This window comes from Callithrix jacchus, chromosome 4, assembly GCF_049354715.1.
Source record: "Callithrix jacchus isolate 240 chromosome 4, calJac240_pri, whole genome shotgun sequence".
Lineage (NCBI taxonomy): Eukaryota > Metazoa > Chordata > Mammalia > Primates > Cebidae > Callithrix > Callithrix jacchus.
The window spans coordinates 164,543,405-164,568,727 of record NC_133505.1 but is presented as its reverse complement, the minus strand read 5'-3'; the positions used below and the strand labels follow the sequence as shown (position 1 = coordinate 164,568,727).

The following is a 25,323-nucleotide window of genomic DNA, read 5'->3' as shown; positions in this document are numbered from 1 at the left end:
CATTTGCTTGTGAACATTTATAATTAAAAAAATTTTTTAAATTATACCTCGAGTTCTGGGCTCTATGTGCAGAGCGTGCAGGTTTGTTACATAGGAATACATGTGCCATGGTGGTTTCTGCACCCATCAACCATCATCTACTTCTAGGTATTTGTCTTAGTGCTATCCCTCCCATAGTCCCCCACCCCTGACAGGTCCCAGTATGTGATGTTCCCCTCCCTGTGTCCATGCGTTCTCATCATTCAGTTCCCACTTATGAGTGAGAACATGGGGTGTTTGGTTTTCTGTTCCTGTGTTAGTTTGCTGAGATGATGGTTTCCAGCTTCATCCATGTCCCTGTAAAGGCCATGAACTCATCCTTTTTTATGGCTGCATAGTATTCCATGGTGTATATGTGCCATATTTTCCCTGTCCAGTCTATCACTGATGGGCATTTGGGCTGGTTCCAAGTCTTTGCTATTGTGAACAGTGCCACAATAAACATACGTGTGCATGTGTCTTTATAGTAGAATGATTTATAATCCTTTGTGTATATACCCAGTAATGGGATTGCTGGGTCAAATGGTATTTCTGGTTCTAGATCCTTGAGGAATCACCACAGTGTCTTCACAATGGTTGAACTAATTTACACTCCTGCCAACAGTGTAAAAGCATTCCTATTTCTGCACATCCTCTCTAACATCTGTTGTTTCCTGATTTTTTAATGACCGCCATTCTAACTGGCATGAGATGGTATCACATTGTGGTTTTGATTTGCATTTCTCTAATGACCAGTGATGATGAGCTTTTTTTTCATATGTTTCTTGGCCCCATAAATGTCTTCTTTTGACTCCAGGATGGAGACAACTCTGGAATTCATCTCTGTCCCTTCTGATTCCATTTGATTGAGGCCCTTCTGTGTTCCTTTTCTGAGACATAGTTTTACTCTGTCGCCCAGGCTGGAGTAAAGTGGTATGATCTCGGCTCACTGCAACCTCTGTCTCCCGGATTCAAGCAATTCTCATGCCTCAGCCTCCCAGTAGCTGGGATTACAGGTGGGCACTACCACACGTGGCTAATTTTTTGTATTTTTAGTAGAGACAGGGTTTTGCTATGTTTCCCAGCCTGGCCTGGAGCTCCTGAGCTCAGCTAACCTGCATGCCTTGGCCTCCCAAAGTATTGAGATTATAGGCATGAGCCACCGTGCCTAGTCAGAAGGCCCTTCCTGACCTTGTGACAGAAGGACAACCCTCAGCTTCCAGCAGGCCTCAAGCAGACTGCTGGTAACGTCTTAGCCTGAATCCAGTTAGGAAATTCTTCTTAAAGGTGCTGGCTGTTTTCTTTGAGTATAATACTGTAGGGGAGAAAATATAATTTCTTTTCTTTCCCTGATGGGTTCTCAGTTGAGACACCTGCCTGAAAACAAAAGCCAGATTAAAAAGAGAAAAAGCAGCAAAAGTTTATGACATGCACTGTATCCATCACACAGGTGAGGGCCTTTGTTTAACAGCATTTCTCTCTCAAGGCAGTAACCTTGCAACCTTGCTCAAATAGTATTTTAACACAGAGCCATAAATCCTATAATGATAAGACAAAGAAGAGAGCATCTTCAGGCTTCCAAAAAGCAGGAAAATGTGGGAGGATCCATTTATGGAAAGAGTAAAGCCTGTTCCTCAGTCCTCGGGTGCTGCTGTCTCCCAGCTGAGAAGCGAGTGTTGGGAAGGCCCTTGTCTTTAGGTGGAAGAGGCAGGGAGGAGAACAGGGAGGCCTTTGACTTTGTAAACTGCCATCCTGCCATCCAATCCCTGGATTTTAGAGAGGGATATTTCGTTTTCCTTCACTAGAATAGAACAAACAATTTAAAATAGCTTTGGACAATATTCCGTTCCTTTCCAATTAGTACAATCATATACACTCAATGCAGAGAATGAAGAAATCATGTAAGAGCACACACACACATGCACACAGACACACACACAAATCCTAAATGAGTGTAACCCTGACACTACGAGGTGACCATTCTGGCATTGATTTATGTATTCGTTTTCCATCTTCATTTATGTATTTTCATTTATGTAGTCCCATCATTCATTTACGAATTTATTTTTCATCTCCCTAGTTCAATATTATCTTAAAATAATATTATCTTACATTATGATGATCATCACTATTTTTTTCTTTTTTCTTTTTTTTTTATGAGATGGAGTCTCCCTTTATCACCCAGGCTGGAGTGCAGGGGCACGATCTCGGCTCACTGCAACCTCCGCCTCCTGGATTCCAGTGATTCTCCTGCCTCAGCCTCCCAAGTAGCTGGGATTACAGGTGCGTGCCACCACCCCTGTCTAATTTTTGTATTTTTAGTAGAGACAGGGTTTCACCATGTTGGTCAGGCTGGTCTTGAACTCCTGACCTCCAGCAATCCACCTGCCTCGGCCTCCCAAAGTGCTGGGATTACAGGATTGAGCCACCCACCATGCCCAGCAGATCATCACCATTTCTTTTGTTATTAATCATCATTTTTGTTGCTTTTGTTCTTTCCTCAGGTGACGATTGTCATGTCATTATACAGCACTGAGCAGAGTTTCTCCACTCGCATCTCAGGACGATGACCAGAGGGTTGTTCTTAGGAGATAAATGACGCACCACCAGTCTCAGGCTGTATCTGTACCACCTGGGGTCCCTTCAGACGTGAACCTTCTGAAATACTGCAAGTCCCTTTTGGAGGCAAGGACCATCTCAAGCTTGCTGGGGTGACTCCGGGAGGCCGACCTGTCTCTTTCTGAGCCTATGGAAAGATTTAGAAGCGTACCTCACCATGGTCCTAAGTGCAGTGTACAGGCCTGTGAGCTGAAGCCAGGGCCTCTAGGACAAGCCAGTTTAACATGAAAATTTCTAAGTCAACTTGGAGCCTTTCCACCAAGAATGGCAGTGAAGGGCTTCACCTTCCACCAGGCCTGGGGTCTGCCACTGCTCAAAACAATGTCCTTGGAGAGTATCCTAGGACAGTCTGAGCCTTGGGAAATGCTGGAAGTCCCCTCAGGTGGCCGCAAAAGCCTGGAGCTATATCTGCCATTTTCAGCAACATAGATGAACCCAGAGGGTGTCAGGCCAAGCAAAATAAGCCGGCACAGAAGGACAAATACTATACAATCTCACTTAAATGTAGAATCTGAAAAAGTCAAATTCACAGCAGCAGAGAGTAGAATTGTGGCTGCCAGGGGCTGGGGCAAGGGTGGCAGAAGTGGAGAGATGTTGGCCAAAGGTACGAAGAAGCTGGCATGGTGGCTCATATCTGTAACCCCAGCTATGTGGAAGCCTGAGGGAGGAAAATTGCTTGATTCTAAGGGTTCAAGGCCAGCCGGGAAGCATAGCGAAACCTCCTCTCTAAAAACAAACAATCAATCAATCCAAACAAAAACCCACAAAGGGTAGGAAGGTTCAGTTAAACAGGATGAATAAGTTCTGGAGATCTTACGTCCAGCAATGTGACTGTAGTTAATAATACACGATTGTTCACCTGAAATTTGCTAAGAGAGTTGATCTGAAGTGTTATCACCACACACACAAAGCGGTAACTGTGTGAGGTCAGGGATGTGTCACTCCACAATGTAGATGTATATTGAGTCATCACATTCTACACCTTAAATATATACGACTTCAATCTGTCAAGTATACCTTAATAAACACGAGGAAATAATTTAGGGGTCAAAAAAAGAAACAAGAGCCCCATTCAAACAGGGCTTTATTCACAAGCTGCTGGGGCTGAGGAGGTGACCAGAACTGAGCCAGCTCGGATGTGGTGGCAAGTGCAGCCTAGGGCAGGATGGTCGAAGGTGCTGAGTTCTGCCAGAACGGCTCTGTGACTAGGGTCTTGCCTGCAATCTGACCTCAAGGTTGGAACTACTCAGGGGCCTCCCTCGCTGCCTCCAGCCTCATCCACACCAGTTCCGTACTGTCTGGTAGCCAGGGTGATCTTTCAAGTATCAATAGGCCTTCTGTGCCTGAACCTCTCAACAGGGCCCTTCATTGCCCTCTTGCCAAAGGAGGGATTCAAACTGCTGAGCTTGGCCTTGGCCTTTGGTGATTGGGCTCCTTCCCTAACTGGCATTCCCAGGAGTCCCATGATTTTCCCCAACACCATGTGCTCCATGAAGACAGGAATCATTGCAGTTACATTGGCGTCCATCAGACTGACTGAGGTCTCCAATAGAAAACCTAGTTGGGCTCTAAGCTGGAAGTGCCCTGTTTAATTCAGGACACAGTAAGAGGGTCTTTGATGGCGGAAAGACATCCTTTATAGATTTTTATGATTGATCCAGCAGATTATTCTTACACATAGAAGAGGGATTAAACATATTTAGTAGTCAAAAGGATCTGAACTCACAGGGGATCATCCCAAAGTTTCACTACTTGATCTGAGCAATTCCAGATGAACTCCAGGAGGTCAGACAAAGACTTCACAAGTTGCAACTCATTCAGAGAGCGAGCATCTTCTTAATTAATGTGGAAACCAATCCAATCTCCTGTAAGAACCAAGGAAAAGAAACACGTTCTTCAACACAGTGAGGAGGTGGGTATGGAGCCACCAGCAGACATCAAGCATGGTTTCCACCTCTTGTTTCTCAGGGAAAGAAAGCAAATATTTCCTTTCTGCCTGCCTTTCTTTCTTCCTTCCTTCCCTCCTGCCTTCCTTTTTCCCTTTCATCTTGCCTCCGGTCCTTCCTGCCTGCCTTCTTTCCTTCTAAAGTAACATTTGTTTATTAGAGACTGGGCCTGGTGATTCATACCTATAAGCCCAGGAATTTGGAAGTGAAGCAAAAAAAAAAAAAAAAAAAAAGAAAATGTAGGTAAGTGAAATGAAAATGAAAACCATCCATGAGCCCTCTACCTAGAGGTAGCCACTATTGAAAATTTTGCTTATGTCCCTTCATTCTTTTTTTGTTTTTGAGACGGAGTCTTACTCTGTCACCCAGGCTGGAGTGCAGTGGCATGATCTCAGCTCACTGAAACCTCTGCCTCCTGGATTCAAGTGATTCTCCTACCTCAGCCTCTTGGAGTAGCTGGGAGTACAGGCATGTACCACCATCCCTGGCTAATTTTTGTATTTTTAGTAGAGACAGGGTTTCACCATGTTAGCCAGGCTTGTCTTGAACTCCTGACCTCAGGTGATTTACCTGCCTCGGCCTCCCAAAGTCTTGGGATGACAGGCATGAACCACCCTGCTTGGCTCTTTCAATTTTTTTTTAAAGTTGTACTAAGATATAATTCACAATGCATAGAGTTTACTCATTTATAATGTATATTCCAATTGCTTTTACTATCTTAAGTTGGTTGTGCATTTATCACCACAACCCATTTTAGAATACTTTCATTCAAAAAGGAACCCTGCATGCACCCCTTAGCCCCAGCTCCCCTCCCCGACACCCATTCCAGCCCTGGCCAACAACTCATCTACTGTCTCTCTCTCTCTCTTTTTTTGAGACGAGTTTTGCTCTTGTTGCCCAGGCTGGAGTGCAAAGCCCTGATCTCAGCTCACCTCAACCTCTGCCTCCCGGGTTCAACCGATTCTCCTGCCTCAGCCTCCCAAGTAGCTAGGATTACAGACATGCACCAACACGCCCGACTAATTTTGTATTTTTAGTAGACATGGGGTTTCTCCATGTTGGTCAGGCTGGTCTCAAACTCCAGACCTCAGGTGATCCGCGCAGAAGGTGCTGCAGAATCCTTCCCTGCTTTGCCTTCCTCATTTTAAGTTAGGGATTCTCCTGAGTAGGCAGCAGAGAGCGCTGTCATGTACAGTGGAATGTGGGATATAAAAAAAGATAATTTCTGACAGTGCAGATTAAAAGGTGCTGGGACAAATGAACGGCGAGTTAGAGTAAAACCCAGTTGCATTCCTAAGTCACTTCTTGCTTATATCAAAATAAAATCCAGGGCCATGCAAGGTGACTCATGCCTGTAACCCCAGCACTTTGGGAGGCCGAGGTAGGTGGATCACCTGAGGTAAAGAGTTCGAGATCAGCCAAAGGAAAGCATTAAAAATCAAACCATAGGCCAGGCACGGTGGCTCACGCCTATAATCAGCACTTTGGGAGGCCGAGGCAGGTGGGTTGCTTAAGGTCAGGAGTTCGAGACCATCCTGGCCAACTTGGTGAAACCCCATGTCTACTAACATACAAAAAAAAACCCAACTACCCAGGTGTGGTGGCACATGCTACTTGGGAGTCTGAGGCAGGAGAATTGCTTGAATCTGGGAGGTGGAGGTGGCAGTGAGGCGAGATCCCACCACTGCACTCCAGCCTGGGCAACAGAGCAAGACTCTGCCCCCCTGCCCCCGACCAAAAAATGTGTTCCTAGGTTCACTGATCAATAGGCAGACAGGTCTTTATTTACTTATTTTTGTTTATTTTTTTTGAGACGGAGTCTTGCTCTGTGGCCCAGGCTGGAGTGTAGCAGTGTGATCTTGGCTCACTGCAACCTCTGTCTCCTGCTTTCAAGTGATTCTCCTGCCTCAGTCTCCTGAGTAGCTGGGATTACAGGCTTCTGCCACCATGCCCAGCTAAGTTTTTGTATTTTTAGTAGACATAGGGTTTCACCATGTTGGCCAGGCTGGTCTTGAACTCCTAATCTTAAGTGATCCTCCCACCTTGGCCTCCCAAAGTGCAGGGATTACAGGCATGAGCCACTGTGCCCCGTCTAGAAAGGTCTTTAAGGCCTACTTAAAGTCAGCTGCACCTCCCTAGGACACAAAGGGGCACCAGGAGAGATAACAGAGGTCCCTTTTAGAAGGAATTGTTCTGCCGGCTGTAAATAGCAATATGACATTCAAAGCAAACCCCAGCCAATCCCTCTGTGGCTCTGTCACTGGAGTGAGGAATCGTAGGGACAATCTAACCTTGAGGGGGAAAAAGATAACATTGCTTCTGGGCTGTACCATGATGTCATGTTTGTTGTGGGGAGCAGATAACATCATGAATTTCTACACCGCAGTCCAAAAGCCCATTATCTCAAGGGGAGATGCGGAGGCAAAGGTTGAAGTCTATTTCTGACACGTTTCAGACAGCTGAAGCAGGTTCTCTCAACCGACTCCCTTCCGAATGCTTGCCACACGTTATTGATGTCACTAATTTGAGAATTAATCATACTTAACTGACATGTCAACCGAAGTTGACCCTGTCCTTTAGGTTTTAAGTGAAATGGACTCGAACCTCCATCCCAGGTGTACTTGGAGACCTAGAATTCCCTTCAAGCTCTTTGGAGGATTCATAGGGTGAGGGACGTATGTATTACATTTTTCCAGGTCACCCCAGCTCTGAAACCCTGATTCCGCAAAATCAGTTCAGCTAATGGAGCATCTCTTCATCCCGGCTTGCACCTCACCGCCCTAACTGCCACGACTTGGACAGCTTTATTTTCCAACGTGCCATCCACCAAGGCTGCATAAGTAGCTGAATTTTACTGACAATTTGAGGCCGTGGAGATGTTTACACCACCGCATCTGAATCTCAGTCTAAAGTTAAATACAAATCAAACCTAAAATTGAGTATTAGACACCCCTGCTTTGGTCTTTTGTCCACCTCATTAAGAGTTTCTGTCTCACTGCCTGTATCTCTCCCCACTTCTGGGTGAGCTTGTGGCAGGCCTATTCTCCCTGACAATCACCGACAGGACTGCACAGGACCCCCACCACACACACACATTTCCACAGCCCTGCCTCAATATTAAGCTAATAATTTAAAACCCAGGGAAATTGCTGCCCAGACATCAAAGCCAGAAATGAAACACCTGTCCCATACAGGCTGCTCCCAGACCTGAGGCAAGCCAAGATAATGGAGACAGCCTCACATTCCTTGTGCCAGGACCCGTTGGGTCAACAAAATCTGTGATGAGTCAAGGTAACTGAGGCAGCTGTTTAAATAGATTTATTGCAGAGTCTAAGGCAGCTCTCCGGACCAAACTGCAAATGAGATGAGATAGGAATAATCACTCTGGTACCTCAGTCCTCATTAAATAGAATGTAGGAGACAGGCCTTGAAGGCACACAGCTTGATCAGACTTGGCATTTTTTGGCCTCTGACTTTCCAGTTGAAACAAAATTCGTTACCCATAGATTTAGGCAAATGTGATATGGCACATAGGCACATGACCCCAGTCTAGATAAGCACTAAGAAAACTGTAACACTGAATTGGTCTGGTGGAATTATCTTTGACCTTCTTCCTGTATCCGGTTACAGCAGGAAATTCCCTTCCTTCCTAGTTTGTCTGCTTCTTGCTATTGGGCCATAAGGAAACGTAGCTGGACCCGGCTCAGTTCCAGGAAGAACCTGGGCTCCTGTCTCCCTTCCCTGGACCTTTTCCCCTTGATTAATTCACTTCTCTCCACCAGACCCAGATTTCTCCTAACCTCTGCTACAGGCCATTCTGGCTCTTTTTTTTCACTGCCTCCTTCCAGACACACTGTTGAAGCCTCAACTCCCAACTAGAGTGACCTATCAAGGTATTTTCAAAACGAAAGTTCATCCTTTTCCTGAGTGGAACTCCAGTGTCAGCTGCTAGAACAACATTTTATAAGGTCCATGTGCAATTGCTAATTATGGTAACCTGGGACAGTTCTGAATTTTATTAAACTCCTGTGCTGTTTTTAAATATTTTAGTTAAACAGTGAGATGGGGCCAGGAGTAGCACCTGTTCCCATAAACCAGACTAGAAAACTTCATGGTTCACCTTATCAGGGATTGGGTGGAGCACTTGGAAGCTTTTACCTCAGTGATGAGGAGTAATGAGTCCTAGATTTATCATGGCTCAGTCCCACCTAAGAAATGTTAAAAGCAAGCAAGCAAAACTCAGACTGTTTTCAAGTCATTTAACTTGTCCAAGAATATTTATAGGAACACAAAAATATCCAGTGTTCAACAAGGCAAAATCCATAATATCTGGCGTCTAATAAAAAATTACCAGGCTTTCAAAGAAGCATAGAAGTTCAATCTGTAATGAGAAGAAATCAAAATCAATCACACCCAAGCCAGAACTAGCACAGATGTTAGAATGAGCAGACAAGGATATTGAAATAATCACAATACCTGCATTGTGTATGTTCATATAGTTAAGGAGAGACATGGAAGATATGAAAAGGACCCAAAATAAACTTTCAGAGATGAAAGCTACACTGGCTGAGATGGAAAAATACATGGGATGAGATTAATGGCCATAGCAGAGATTCCAGAAGAAAGATTCTTAAACTTCAAGACAATAGTGGACATGACCCAAAAGGAAACACACAGAGAAAGAAGAAATTAAAAATGGATCATCACTGAGCGCTGGTGACGTGGGACATTTCCTTCGACCTGACCCATTTCATGTGTGGGAACTGGAGTGTCTTCTTTCACTCAGCCTGCTGCAGGCCACTCCTCGCAAGAGGGAGTGTGTGAGCAAGTGAGCGTGGGAAACAGAGGTAATGATCATTCTGGTACCACAGTCCTCATTAAATAGAATTTAGGAGACAGGCCTTGAAGGTACTGGTGCCTTCACAGCTTGATCAGACTTTGAAAGCATTTTTTGGCCTCTGAATGAATGAAAGGAGTGGAACAGAGGGAACCAGCCAGTCACTCCTCTCTGGTGGAAGCAGACTCTGTGCAGGCCTGTGACAGCATCCGAGCCTCTGCCCTCTTGGCACCCGGGTTCTTGTTTGGCATCCAGGAAGAATTCAGGTCACTCAAGTGGATTGAAGCGTAGTGTATGAGGAGGATTTTATTGGGTGAAGGATGTGGCTCTCGGCAGAATGAGGAACTGGAAATGGGATGGTGCAGGAAGAAGGGTGCAGGAAGAAGGCAATCTTTAACTGAAGCCACACTGTCTGAAGTTATCTGTGTCCATCCGTAGTCTCTGATACTCAGTTGCTGCTTTTCGGCTTGCCACTCAGCTGCTTGTATCCCCAGAGCTTAATGGCTTGCATCCCTAACCACTGCGGAAGTCTTTTTACGGGCACAGAATAGGGGTGTGGTAGGCCAAAAAGCAACTTTTGGGCAGAAAATCATGGCCAACTGTTTTCACTTAGGGCCACGGTTCCAAGCTCAAGGGTGGGGTTTAGCCAGGAGCCCCCTGTTCTATATCAGTGGGAAACTTTAATCAGCTTAATCCATAATCAAGGTCTCTGAAGTGGAGGACAGAGAGGAAGGACAGAATAAATATTTGAAAAAGTAAATGTACAGCTTTGGTGAAGACTACCAGCCCACAGATCTTAGTAGCTCCACACAAGGAAACCTCAAGCACAAGAAACATGAAGGAAATATGAGACACATGACAACCTAACTGTTCAGAACCGTGATAAAAATGATCTAAAAGCAACCAGAGAAAAAAGACATGTTATGTGCAGAAAAGCAAAGATGAGATTCATAACAGATTTCTTGTCAGAGACAATGCAAGTGAGAAGTTAGTGGAGCAACTTCTTTTTTTTTTTTTTTTGAGACAGAGTTTCATTCTTGTTACTCAGCCTGGAGTGCAATGGCGTGATCTCGGCTCACCGCAACCTCCGCCTCCTGGGTTCAGGCAATTCTCCTGCCTCAGCCTCCCGAGTAGCTGGGATTACAGGCATGCGCCACCATGCCCAGCTAATTTTTTGTATTTTTAGTAGAGACGGGGTTTCACCATGTTGACCAGGATCGATCTGTTGTCCTTGTGATCCACCCGCCTCGGGCTTCCAAAGTGCTAGGATTACAGGCTTGAGCCATCGCGCCTGGCCCTAGTGGAGCAACTTCTAAAGTATTGGAAATAAAAAGTCAATCAGATGCTATCTACTGAAAACACGTGAAGCTAAACTTTTTTGAAGATATAAGAGATGAAAGAATCTATCACCAGCAGACCTGAATTATGTCATGTCTCTCCATGTCTTCAGTGGTATTGGTTTCAGGACCCCTGAGGATACCAAAATCTTCGGATCTTTATATCCTTGATATAAATTGATATTGTCAACCTAAAATAATCAAAAGGGTCAGAATCTAGTTTTAAGAAAATGTATTCAAGCTCCAAGTTTGAAGATGGCTGCCCAGGAAGCACAGATTCCAAAGAATGAAAGTCAGTGTTCCAAAGGGCAGAAGTTTGGAATAATTTATATAGACAAATTCAGCAGGGGGCTTAGCAAAATGTCAGCATGCTTCTGTGTAAGGCTCAATGCATAGTCACAATGATCTGATTAGTCAAGGTGGTCTTTTTCTTTCAGGGAAGGTATATTTAACGTTCCATGTGAAGATGTGTCATGGGGTCTTTTGCACCATCTGGTCTAAGTTGGGTACTAGACAGTAAAGGTGGCAGTTGACCTATAAGAAGGGTCAGTGACTGGAAGAGGGGAGGTCTGGCCTCCGATCTCTCCTAGTCATTTACAGTATGAGAACAATGAGGAGGAGAGTGGATCTACAATCTAAGAAGCAGAAGTTATAGCTACGTGCTGCAGGACTCGGATCTCTCTGGGCCTGGTACATTTTTTTATTTTGAGACAAAGTCTCACTCTGTCACCCAGGCTGGGGTACAGTGGTACAATCTTGGCTCATTGCAACTTGCGCCTCCCAGGTTCAGGCAATTCTCCTGCCTCAGCCTCCCGAGTAGCTGAGATTACAGGCATGCGCCACCACGCCCAGCTAATTTTTGTATTTTTAGTAGAGACGAGGTTTCACCATGTCTGTCAGGCTGGTCTCAAACTCCTGACCTCATGATCCACCCGCCTCGGCCTCCCAGAGTGCTGGGATTACAGGTGTGAGCCACTGGGCCTGCCTGGCCTGGTACATTTTACATACCTCGTATAGCTCAGACTGTTCTAAACAACAGCCTGGGGAGCTTCTGGGTTTGTGAACATAGTGAAGTGCTGGGCAGCTGTTCAGGGAGGGCATGGAAGCTCCACAGCCCCGCCCCCTACACTCTTTCCCTGTGCAGCCCAGGCATTGTTTGTTCCTGAGTTAGATCCTTTATAATACACTGGTGATAGTAAGTAAAGTACTCTTCTGAGTTCTGTGAGCTGTTCCAGCAAATTACTGAATCTGCAGAGGGGATTGTGGGAAGCCCTCCCCACTCTCAGCCAGTTGGTGAGAAGCACAGGTGGCCTGGACTTGAGCATGGTGCGTGAAGTGGAGGTGGTCTTCCGGGGCCAGGCCCTCAGCTGGTGGGGCTGTGCTTACTCCAGGAGTTATCAGCAGCATGGAATTGAACTGCAGGACACCCAGTTGGGGTCTGAGAGACTAAAAACTGGTTTTGGAGGAAAAACTGACATATTTGGTCTCAGAAGAGCTGTGATTCAAAACAGTTCAAAGGGACGGACTGCTCAGCCTAGGCCCTTGTCCCTGATGCAGTCTGAGGGTCCCCAAGACTAAAACATGCTGCTATCAGGTTGTACTGGGAGCTGAATCTCTTTCTTTCTTGATCTTGAGTCCTTGGGCTCAACTTTGGAAGGATATTCAGAGGTTTTTGTATAAAATATTCATCCAAACTCGAACAATAAAAGCCTGCCAGGCTTCAGCAGTTTCTGTGAGGCTGGTTTTCTTGGAGCCTGAAGAAAACCTCCAAGGGCTGAGCCTGAATGATAGATTTGGCACAGGAAGGGAAAACCTGGAGCTTGAGAAACTTAATGATAAGAAACCGAGTTTGCTGCAGAACAGACCTGAAGTTATTAGTCCAGAGTGACGGTTTAGGTCTCTCGGGCTCAGGGATTTTTAAAAAAGGGATTCTGAACTACTCTTTTAAGAGAATGTGGCTTCCTAAGATTAAGGAAACGCTGAATATTAAAAAACGATTATTTTTATTACTTATGCCCTGTCTACTTTAAAAGGGTTTAGAAGTGGCTTAAAATACTAAAGCCTGTATAAAGTAGGACAGCGAAAATAGAGGTTAGAAGGAGCACAGAGGGGCCAAGGGTGAGACGGATAAATTTAATACTCATCTAGAAGTTACTAATTCAGGACGTAGGGGTGGTTGGATGGATTGTGCAGTTCACATTGCTTGATTAAAGAAAACCGGCTAGAGCAATGGATATTTTCAGCTGCTGAATTTTATGAGGATTTGTGTGTGTGTGTGTGTGTGTGTGTGTCCTCATATGAGGGCCTTGAAAAATGTCTCTGTAGTAATTTTGTAAAAGATATAAAAACTTTTTTTTCTTTTTTGAGACAGAGCCTTACCCTGTCACCAGGCTGGAGTGCAGTAGTGCAATCTTGGCTCACTGCAACCTCCGTCTCCTGGGTTTAAGTGATTGTTCTGCCTCAGTCTCCCAAGTAGCTAGGACTACAGGCACACACCTCCACACACAGCTAATTTTTGTATGTTTAGTAGAGATGGGCTTTCACCATATTGGTCAGGATGGTCTTGATCTCTTGACCTTGTGATCCACCTGCCTCAGCCTCCCAAAGTGTTGGGATTATAGGCATGAGCCACCACACTTGGCCTTTTTTTTTTTTTTTTTTTTGAGACAGAGTCTCACTCTGTCACTCAGGCTGGAGTGCAGTGGCATGATCTTGGCTCAGTGCAACCTCTGCCTTGTGGGTTCAAGTGATACTCCTGCCTCAGCCTCTTGAGTAGCTGGGATTACAAGTGTGTGCCACTGTGCCTGGGTAATTTTTGTATATTTAATAGTGATGGGGTTTCACCATATTGGTTGAGCTGGTCTCGAATTCCTGATCTCAGGTGATCCACCAACTCAGCCTCCCAAAGTGCTGGGATTACAGGCATGAGCCACCGTGTTTGGCCTTGGATAGAAACACTTAAAAAAAAAAAAACCAGGATAAAAACACTGAGCGAGCATCAATTGCAGGATACCTTGTCTTCTGATTTCCTCCAGCTCTGATTCCTCTGCCTCCTGCCTATCCTTAAGGTGAGGAAAGACAAAGAGAAGTGCTTTTGCTAAAAACACTGCAGACTGGAGCAAAATGGTTGTGGAGGTGTAGACAGTCATCATTGGAGTCAAGAGAACATGGAGAGAAAAATGAATGTGCAATGAAAATAATTCTAGAAGGTGTAGCATCCTGTGGCCACCGGAATACAGGCTTGAGATCATTTGTGACCACAGGCTCAGGCAAGACTTAAGAGTTCTCCTCACATCCTGTGTCTAGGGCACTTATCGCACTATTACAAAAGAAATGGCGGTTAGAGGGCGTATTATCAGATGGAGATAACAAAAGAAGTGCTTTTTACCTTCACTATGCCGGCCAAAAAGAGAAGGTAATTATTGGAGAAGCAGATTTGACCTTTGGATAACAGAGAGTAGAAGAGAAAAATCACCCCATTTACAGCATAGGGTTTAGGAAGAAAACATGAAAACACTTTGCCTCTATAGCCAGGAGGATCTGCATCAGACTCGAGGGTTTTACCGAATTCTGCCAGCACCCAGTTCCCTTTGTGGGGGTTCAGTCAGGATGGTGGGAGAGATGGTAAAATTATAATAGTCACAAACCTCCTTGGAAGGCTGGAAGGTTTTGTAAAACCCTCAGAATAAAGTTATGGCTGAAGGCAGCCTAATCCCCTTTCCTTGTGCAAATAACATAGAATAGATATAAAGGAATGTAAGGGAGTTTATCTAAATAAATTGTTTACTCATGTGGTCCTAAAACTAACCTTTAATTATTCATGGGCCAGTTGGCTCTCTTGGGGGAAGGGCGACCAGATTTATTATCTACAGATGGTGTTTGCTTAAGGCCTCGGAACCTGGCCTTTAATCTTTACCCTCTAGTGGTGTTGACTCAAAGCCTTTGTGATTTAATGTGTGCTGAATAAAGGCCAGCAAAGCCAGTGGGGGCCGTGGCTGCTAGCTCTTTATAGCACTGTCCTCGAGTGTCTGTGAGTGGTCACAGACTCCTAAGCCTGCTCTTTCACAGAATATTGGTATTTGAGTGCATTTTTTCATCCATCTCTGGGTCAGGGCCTGTGGGTCAGACCCTGATACCCCTTGCAGGAGAGCCTTGGAAACTGGGGGCTCAGCAGGAACTGGCTTCATGGGGAAGTGCTATGGATTCAGCCCCTGGACCCAAAGGAGTACTTAGGGGGAGCTGGTTTCCCCTTGAGAACCCAGAAAGGCTCCCCTTCCAGAGCCTAGACACTTTGAACTTGGAAGATGGATCTTGCAGAGTTTCTGTTGCAGCCTTAATCAATACATTCCTCAGACCCCAGCAACACATATGGTTTGATTATCTCTATGTGACCAGACACTGTGGAAGGTACTAGCACCACAAAGAACAACAACAGACACATCCCTGCTCATTTGCATCACACTGAAGAGCAAGAACCTTGGTCCGCCAGGTTCTCCAGCAGAGCAGCTTGACCCCGATGAAGGGCAGGCTTCCCTGAGGAGGTGCATCAAGGTGGAGGAGTGAATGGGAACACAGAGGAGAGAGCCAGGGCAGGGAAGAGGCTCCCTGCAGAGTGTGTGCACAGGCCAGGCCACACAAAGGTGCTGACACTTTGTCCTAGAGAAAGGGAATGCCACTGCAGCATTGTGAGCAGGGCAGGCGACAATCAGATCTGGGTTTTGAGATCACTTCAGCCACAGTGTGGAGGAGCAATTAGAGAAGGGCCTGAATCTGGTTATTTTATTCATTTGAATAACTCTGATTTTATTTCTTCAAGTTTAAGGTGATTCATTTGGAGAATGCTGATGACATTTATCAGTTAAGATGAGCAGGACACTGCATGCCAGTATGCCTGGGACAATCCTGGTTTATGTCGGTGGTCCTGGTATATATATATGGAGAGAGAGAGAGAGAGAGAGAGAGAAAGAGAGAGAGAGAGAGAGAGAGAGAGAGAGAGAGAGAGAGATGGGGTCTCACTCTGTCTCCCAGGCTGGAGCACAATGACACAATCTCGGCTCACTGCAGCCTCTGCCTCCCAGGTTCAAGCAATTTTCCCATCTAAGCCTCCCAGGTAGCTGAAATTACAGGGTATGCCACCACATCTGATTAATTTTTGCATTTTTAGAAGAGACGGGGTTTCACCATGTTGGCCAGGCTGGTCTCGAACTCCTGACCTCAAGTAATCCATCCTCCTCAGCCTCCCAAAGTGCTGGGATTATAGGTGTGAGCTGCTATACCCAGCCCCTGCTGTAATTATTAATAGTGCCCCTTTCATTCAAAAGTGTCTGGGTTCAGGCAAGGAATTACATGATCACTGTAGTTAGAATGCTTTTGTTTTTGTAGAAACAAGGTCTTGCTATGTCAACCAGACTGGTCTCGAACTCCTGGCCTCAAGCTATCCTCCTGCCTCAGTATACTGTTAAACAACCCCAAACAGACTGGCTTGCCAGTAGGGGGAACTCTGGCTCGCCTTCCTAAAGAGGCCAGAGGTAGGGCAGCTTCACAGTCAGCTGGGTAACGGGCTGTGTGGTGTCTTCACAACCCTGGATTCTCCTTACTTCTCTGCTCTGCCTCTCAGAGGGTCAGCGTCACTGTTGGGCTGCCTTGTCTCACGGTGACAATGTTGTCCCACAGTCCCAGAGCTTGTATCCGTACTTCAAAGAGAGAGCAACTCCTCTAGCAAATCTCTGCTTGTGTCTCATGAGCCCAGCTGGGTCCCAGGCCATTGCTGAAGCAATGCTGTGATTGTCTGAAGGTCGTACTCAACGCCTAAACTCATCACTTAGACCCCTGGGAGATACATTGCTCCATTCTCCGTCTTGGATTAACCAGGGCCTTCCTGATGGAGGGGGCCTGTCTCTCCCAAAGCCCATGGGCTGCACGAGGCAGGAGAGGCTACTGGGATGAAAATCCAAAACCCCTTAGGAAAGGGAAAGGGGAGGATGGATTCTAGTTGCAATCAACAAAGTATACAGCACAGATATTAGGATATTAGGGTTCTCCTATTTGTGACTCTTAGGGATGTAGTGTTTTGGAAGGGGGGGTGCTCTTTATTTTTAAAGGAGAACAACATCCTTCATTATTCATATAGCATTTCATATAGCAAATCTTTGTGACCAGACATGCTAATGAATATTCAAGAACATCCGAGAATAAGGAGGCTCAAGTCTTGACTTCTTTTTCTTTGAGACAGAGTCCTGCTCTGTTGTTCAGACTGGAGTGTAGTGGCGCAATGTCAGCTCACTGCAACCTTTGGCTCACTGCAACTTTTGGCCCACTGCAACCTCCATCTACTGGGTTCAAGCGAGTCTCCCGCCTCAGCCTCCCAAGTAGCTGGGATTACAGGCATGTGCCACCGTGCCCAGCTAATTTTGTAGTTTTTAGTAGAGACGGGGTTTCACCATGTTGGTCAGGCTGGTCTTGAACTCCTGGCCTCAGGGGATCTGCCCACCTCAGCCTCCCAAAGTGCTGGTATTACAGGCGTGAGTCACCATACCTAGCCATCTCGACTCTTTTATATTCATTTTGGAAGCTCAAATTTGACTTTACACTGTCCTTCTTTTGTCTGGGCATCACTGAGCTGCAGGGCGTCTGTGTCTGTCCTTAATCTTGAGGCTGCGGTCACAATACTATCTTGGGTGAGTTCTCTTCTAAGCACATTTTGCATCTAACTGAGTTATTGTCACTTGGTGCCAGGAAAGACTGAGACTGAGGCAGGAAAAGGCATGCTTGAGTCAGATTCGTCTTCCGGAGTTTATATGGGGTTGCTTCCATCTTTGAATCCTTGGCTTAATGACAAGATAACGAGTAAGTGCTTTAGGATTGACTGTTATTTTGTATTTTCTGTCTTTCAGCTCTTCTCCGTTAACATAATGGCTAACCCTGTAATTGTCGTGAAAGAATGAGACCATTTTACCACGAGCTTGGAAGAGGGTAGAGACAATATCTGTTTTCTTGCTTCTGGAGCTACTCTGGAAAACCTTTTTTATTATGATTCCGGGTGTGCCCACCGGACATGGCAGAGGATGGGTCCATTGTAAAGCCACTGCACTCTCACCTAGAAATGAGCATGATGGTGGGTTTGGGCACATTCTGGGAGGTTCAGGAGCTTTTCTGCCATCGTCCTGGGAGTAAGAGGCATCCTGCAGTGGGATGCACCCTGCAGGCACGACCTGGGCATGGGGTCAGAGTGGGCCAGGCCAGACCACGCTGCCTCATCAGGGAGTTGTGAGGGGGGAGGCCCCTGAGAACCTTCTGGAGAAAGGGGCTGCCACCCAGCAGGCAAAAATGGCCAAGGGAAGACCCAGGAGCACTGATTGAGTAAGGACTCCGATTTCCTCTGCCTCCCACCTTCCCTTTGCAGCACGTTGGGAGAAAAGGGAGGCAGAAGAAGGGGTTGGGCAGAGAAACTCACCCCTCTGCCAACCTACTACTCCTTCTGCTAGGAGGTGAAGACATGCAATGGAAGTGGATTAAAATGGATTGGACAAGACTTTGAAAAAAAACCCTGTGTCATTCAAGAGATATGGAATCAGAATGGGATCACTAAGGGACTAGACATTTATGAGAAAAATAAAGCAATTTCGTGTTTGTTTCACTTGTTCCATAAAGTAGTTAGCTACACACGTCTAGGATGAATTACAACAAACCAATCTAGCTTTTATTTTTTAATTCAAGACTTCCACACCCACCATAGATGGAGAATTTCTTTACGCTGATAAAGCCTGTTATATCTTTCTTGCCGCGGTGTCTCTTTAGAATACATAGAGAAAGAGGGTTATAGGATCTGAGCTCAAAGAGGACCCCAAAGGATGTGGGAAAAAGGAAAACGCATACACTGTTGGTGCGAATGGAAGTTAGGACAACCTCTGTGGAATATGGTCTGGAGATTTCTCAAAGGAGGTAAAATAGAACTCCCCTTGGATCTGGCAATCCCACTACTGGTTACATACCCGAAGGAAAATAAATCATTATACAAGAAGATGCCTGCACTGTCAACTGTAGCGCTAGTCACAATAGCAAAGTCCTGGAATCACAGGTGCCCATCATCAGAAGACTGGATTAAAAGTGGTGCATACGGCCGGACGCAGTGGCTCAAGCCTGTAATCCCAGCACTTTGGGAGGCCGAGGCGGGTGGATCACGAGGTCAAGAGATCAAGACCATCCTGGTCAACATGGTGAAACCCCGTCTCTACTAAAAATACAAAAAATTAGCTGGGCATGGTGGCTCACGCCTGTAATCCCAGCTAGTCGGGAGGCTGAGGCAGGAGAATTGCCTGAACCCAGGAGGCGGGGGTTGCGGTGAGCCAAGATCACACCATTTGCACTCCAGCCTGGGTAACAACAGCGAAACTTCGTCTCAAAAAAAAAAAAAAAAAAAAAAAAAGTGATGCATACATACACCATGGACTAGGACTCAGCCATAATTGAATGAAATCCTGTCTTTTGTAGCAACATGGACAGAGCTGGAGACCCATTATCCTTAGAAACAGAAAATCCAAAACTTCATGTTCTTACTTATATGTGGGTGCCCCCAGACAGGCAGCAGGAAATAACTGACACTGGAGACTGCAGACGGCGGGCGAGGGGAGGAGTGAGGGATGAAGCACCACCTCTTGGGTTGGCTGTACAGTATTTGGGTGATGAGTATGCTAAAAGCCCTGATTTAAACACTGTGCAATATATTCATGTGACACACTGCATTTGTACCCCTAAGTCCATAAATATACAAATTTAATAAAAATAAAAAAGATTTGGAAAAAATAAGAGGCTCATACCAAACCTGAGTGGCATTTCTATAGCTATGGTTTGAAGGCCCATCCTTAAACAAGCCTGCTCAGCTTCAGTTCTTTGCACGTGACCTACTTTTTGAAGAAAATATTTACAGAGCGCTTCCTGTGCGTAAGACCTTGTGTCAGGAGCTGCAGAGGCAAGACTGCTCCTTACAACCTGGCTTCCTTCTGGATGCTTCCCACCTACTGAGCACCAGGCAGTAAAGAAAATGATAACGTAAGGGTGGAGCCATGGCTCTCAGCAATGGCAGCAGGTGGGCGCTGCGGTGTGGGAGAAGCGGGTGTTTCTCCTTCCCCAGGCGGGAAGGGAGGCAGAGCAGGCATGCTCACTGCCCTGAGCAGGCGGCTGGCAGAGCACAAGTGTCTTTCGCTCAGGGAGCAGGAATGATAAAGAGTGACTTAGCTAGGCTGGGTGAGGTGGTTCATACTTCTCACAGCAGCACTTTGGGAGTCTGAGTCCCAGGAATTCTAGACCAGCCTGAGCAATATAGCCAGAGCCCCATCGCTACAGAAAATAAAAAATTAGCTAGTGTGGTGGCGTATGCTTGTAGTCCCAGCTTCCTGGAGGACTGGGCTAGGAGGACTGTTGAGCCAGGAGTTTGAGGCTTCAGTGAGCTGCGATCACACCACTGCACTCTAGCCTCAGTGACAGAGCAAGACCCTGTCTCAAAAACAGACAAAAAATGAGCTAAGTCTTGTTTAATCCTCTCAGATGAAGGCTGGCTAGAGCCTTCTGTCGACCACGGATCAGGTATCACAGCCATTGCTGTTTGGTCAATAAAATGCAGCCCAGCAAGTGTGGAGATGACAGAGACGGGCGGAGAGGGTTGAGCAGGGCTCACAAAGGACAAAGGCACTGTTGTGTTGATACTGTTTCCCCTTTTCCCAAAAAGAGGCCTAAGAAGCATGGCACGAATCACTTCGGGCAATGTGAGACAAATTTCTAAAATGGCCCACTGCACGCAACCAATTTCACATTGAAAGCTGCTCCTGCTAAATGCCGAACAGCCATAAATCATCCAGCCTAATGGATTTTGTCCCATCTATTCAACATCTTCCAGGGCATTGATTTAGACTGTAATGCATTAAGGGGGGGAAAAAACCTCCCTAGAAAACCATATAAGCTTGAACATTTTTGAAGTAAAATCCCTCATGCTAAAAGCATTCCTCCCTCCTTATGCTGAGACCTTGATACTGCTGTCTTGCTGGGCTCCCCATCGCAGACAACGGCTTGCCTCCCAGTGCCGCAGGAAGAACGTGCCTGCCTCAACAGGAGCCCAGCCCTGCCACTCCAGGTGTGGCACCTGGGTGAACGACCCGTCTTGCAGTCAGTTTTCTCATCCATCCGGTGGACCAGGGCTATTGTGATTAGAAGGTTACACGGAACCTAAGTCATCCCTGGCCTTACAGCAGCTGCCTAAAACATGATGGCCAGCACGGTGGTGGTTTAAACATGCGGGGCCCCTGCTCCCTTCCACGATGGTTCCTTGTGTCTGGGTTGGAGACAGCCTTAGCTGTCTTGTTCCTTTTTTTTTTTTGTGAGACAGAGTTTCGCTCTGGTTACCCAGGCTGGAATGCAATGGCGTGATCTCGGCTCACTGGAACCTCCACCTCCTGGGTTCAGGCAATTCTCCTGCCTCAGCCTCCTGAGTAGCTGGGACTACAGGCACGTGCCACCATGCCCAGCTAATTTTTTTGTATTTTTAGTAGAGACGGGGTTTCACCCTGTTGACCAGGATGGTCTCGATCTCTTGACCTCATGATCCACTCGCCTTGGCCTCCCAAAGTGCTGGGATTACAGGCGTGAGCCACTGTGCCCAGCAGCTATCTTCTTCTTAGCTTGCCTTCCCTCCTTCCTACCCGCATCCAGGACAAAATGCATGAGGAATGTCGCTGCTTCATTAAGCAGCAAAACACACAATGACCCTTGTCATTCTAGGCACTAGTCCTAGTGTGCGAGAGTCTACCCAGCTCTGGCTGCAGTTAAGCTTCTGACTGGGGAGAGGCCCCAGCAGTCTGGGACTGATTTTCGGGGCAGTGGCTGACTAGTTCTTTGACTGGGTGGGGTTGTTTTCCAGGCTGTGAGAAAAGAGCCTTGCCCTTGCTGCTCTGAGGCGGGGCTTCTCCCTGAAGAGCCTGGGTCAGGTCAGTTGGGATTCCAGTGCTGACCAATTTGGCCATGAGGGTTGCTCTAACTCACTGTTTGAAACTCAGCCCTGGTAAACAGAACCGTGCTGCAAGATTTCTTCATCTCTTGGTTTGCACAGCATCCAGTTACTCACGAGTTTAATGTAAATTTGAGCTTTTTCTCCCAGATGAAACCCATAGCAAATACACAGAGGAGCCAAAATGCCGAATTTTTAGACTCTATCTTGATTTGTTTTCTTTTTATAAGCCTTGTATCCCAAATCTTTATGAGAGAGAATAACAAAAACGCACAGAAATGAAACTGACATCCTTTTTCTTTTCTTTACTTTGTGTTTGTTTGTTTCTGAGGCAGGGTCTCACTCTGTCACCCCCACTGGAGTGCAATGGCATCGTCATTACGGCCTCAATTATAGCAGCGACTACATCACTATAGCCTCCATTTCTCAGTCTCCAGCAATCCTCCCACCTCAGCCTCCCAAGGAGCTGGGACTACAGGTGTATGCCACACCTGGCTAATTCTTTTGATTTTTGAGACAAGGTCTCACTGCATTGCACAGGCTGGTCTTGAACTCCTGAGCTGATGTGATCCACCCGCCTCAGCCTCCCAAAGTGCTGGGATTACAGGCATGCATCACTGCCCCCAGCCAAAATTGACATTCTTTATGCCATCTGTGTCCTAGAGCTAAGGATAAGCTGAATTCGGAAAAGCCTACTTGACTGTGTCCCTGAGCATGAGGAAGGCATAGGGAGGGGGCATGTTTATTCACGGCCACAGTTCCTTCGGGGCAAGGGCATGGTTCTGTGGAAACTCTCTGTCCTTCTGGTAGATAGGTACCTGCTTTTTTTTTTTTTTTTTGAGACAGAGTCTCGCTCTGTCACCCAGGCTGGAGTGCAGTGGCATAATCTCCGCTCACTGCAACCTACCTCCTGGATTCTAGTAATTCTCCTGCCTCACTCTCCTGAGTGGCTGGGACTACAGATGCATACTGCCACATCCGGCTAATTTTTTTTAGATTTTAGTAAAGACGGTTTCACCTCGTTGCCCAGGCTGGTCTTGAACTCCTGGCCTCAGGCAATCCACCCATCTCAGCCTCCCAAAGTGCTAGGATTACAGGTGTGAGTCACTGTGCCCGGCCAGTACCTGCTTCTTGACGTTGGGATATGTATGGTATATACTGAAAGCCTCCCTTGACCACTTAGTGTTGGGATATCAAGTATGTGGCATCTGTGACATTTCTCTCCTCCACACATGGCAGACATTGTGAACGGCACATAGGACTCTCTGTGGTGTGGCCTCAGAATGCCTCTCAGCCCAATACTCCAGAAAATGACCAACATCCATCAGTGTAGACAGAAGAGATGAATTCCAGTGCTCATCCTAGGGCTCAGACTATCATGTGAGCCTGGATTTATGAGATGCTGTCAGCTCCCTTGGGGCAGAGAATGAATAGGACCTGTTTTCTCCTAAAACTCAAACCATCAACAGCTTCTCACATACCGGTTGACCTGGAAAACAGTTTTAGAAAGAGCAGTTGATGAAACCATTTATTGAAGTCATGCATTCCCAATTAGTTAGGCCATTGTCATTCCAAAGACAATACAGGTCAATGAGGTATTGTATTTCTGAAAAAGGAAAATTCACTCAGGCAGGAAGCAGACATCTGTGGTCATTTGGGATGCTGGTTGCTTAGGGCTCCCTCTGGGAACACCTCTCTCTTCTGGCATCTTTGACAGATGGTAGATGAGCTGATGGAACTTCTGGCAGATAGAACATCTCTTCCAGGGCTGAGATTCCATGAGCAATAGGGGTGAAAGGCTGGACTAGAGAATGAGACAGGGAGAGGGGGTGGCCCAGGACACAGCTGATTCCCCTGCCCCTCCTGGCAGAGCAGAGATCCTGTGTGTCTCAGAGCTATGGGTGATGACAATGATCCTTGTCCATGAGCTGCCCCCCTTAGCCTGCCAGGCCACTCCCCAGCTCTGACATTGCATTCTCCACTCTGGGGGCAAAGAACCTGAACTGACATCCCTCTCTGAGGCACAGGCCAGCCTTGTAACAAGGGTCTTTTCTGGCTATACATGCTTTGCCACACATGCTTCTGCTCAGCCATCAGGTGAAAGCAACTCCCTTTAGATTTAAAATTTCCATGATGGCATCGTGGACACTTTCAGCCACCTGCTCACGTTCCATCTGCTTCCTCCTTCCCAACAGAACCCCGTCTTAGGGAGGACTCCAATCAGTTTCATCATCCTGCGGACCCAGGCTGCTGGCCAGAGATTGGTTCCTCAATCCAGGCCAAGCCAGTCAGGTCACCCCTGTCCAGGCAGCTGCCCTTTAAGGGGACTATTTGGGGCGAGTGAATTTTGACCAGGGTTTCCCCACCATGCCTCATCCTTGCTTTGCTTTTCCCCTTCCACAGATGAGCAAGAAGCGGCCACCAGTCAGCCTGTTTCTGGCTGCCACGTTGTGGTCGGCTCCCTGTCCTAGCTGACAACCCAGGCTCAGGGCCTCAGAGGTGCCATTAGGAAGGAGCCTTTTAAATGTGGCGGAGTTAAAGGAACACTTGTGAAGTCCAGCAGAAGTTAGGAAGACATGTGTATGAGAAACGTTCTTTCTCCCAGTCTCCATCCTCCCCCAGTAACCTCAATCACACCTGCTTGCTCTCCAGTGAGGGACAAACCGAGGGACATCAGGGTGCTAAAGAGTCCCCTCTTCCCGAGGCAAATATGCTGACTGCAAAAGGAAAAACACTGCCTGGCCAGCATGCCTGCCTTGCTGGCCTGTTCTATGTCTGTGACCAGGAATTTCGAGGAGGGGATTCTGTGTGGGGAAGGACCCCACCATCATATGCTGGGAGATGCCAGCTCATAGGAGCCATGTTCTCAGGTGTGCTCAGACCTCCTCCTCCACAGCCTGCAATTTTGCAGCATTCCAGGGACTGAGCTCTAGTTCTCTTCACACCTGCAGCCGTCTCTGGGAGAACTGTAAGTAACATCATGATGGCAGAGATAATAATAATAATTACCACTTGTTAAGAGCTACATATTAATTTAACCATGTGCTCTGCATGGACCATCTACTCCTATGATAATGCAGAAAATGTGGTACTGTGCCCAATTTACAGACAAGGAAAACTGAGGCCTACAGAAACCCAGGCACTCACCCAGGTACACAGAGCAGGAAGGAGAGCTCGATAGCTTCTGGGCTTTTTGGCTAAGATCAAGTGTAGCATCTGTTATCAGTTTAACATCTGATGCTGCAGTGTCGTCGTCGTCTGGGGTAAATACCCGAGGTTCATCATCTCACACCGAGGAAATCAAGGACAGAGACACACAGTAGTGAGTTTAAGAGTGGAGGTTTAATAGGTGAGAGAAAGAGAAAAGAGAAAAACATTCTCTCCTGCAGAGAGAGAGGCTCCTGAGTGGGTCTTCCTGTTTCGTGCCGAAATGCGCGGGGGTTTTACAGACCAGCTTGAGGAGGTGGTGTCTGATTTACATAGGGCCCAAAGATTGGTTGGAGCAGGTGTGCCATTTACATAGCACAAAGCTGGCTGCGCGATCCTAATATTTTATTATACAGAGGGGTT

The 25,323-nt window shown here is 46.6% G+C and overlaps 1 pseudogene; it reads left to right on the top strand.

Moving 5' to 3' along the window:
* Positions 1 to 24,930: 24,930 nt before the first annotated feature.
* On the top strand, positions 24,931 to 25,040 carry LOC118153427 (U2 spliceosomal RNA; annotated as a pseudogene).
* Positions 25,041 to 25,323: the final 283 nt, after the last annotated feature.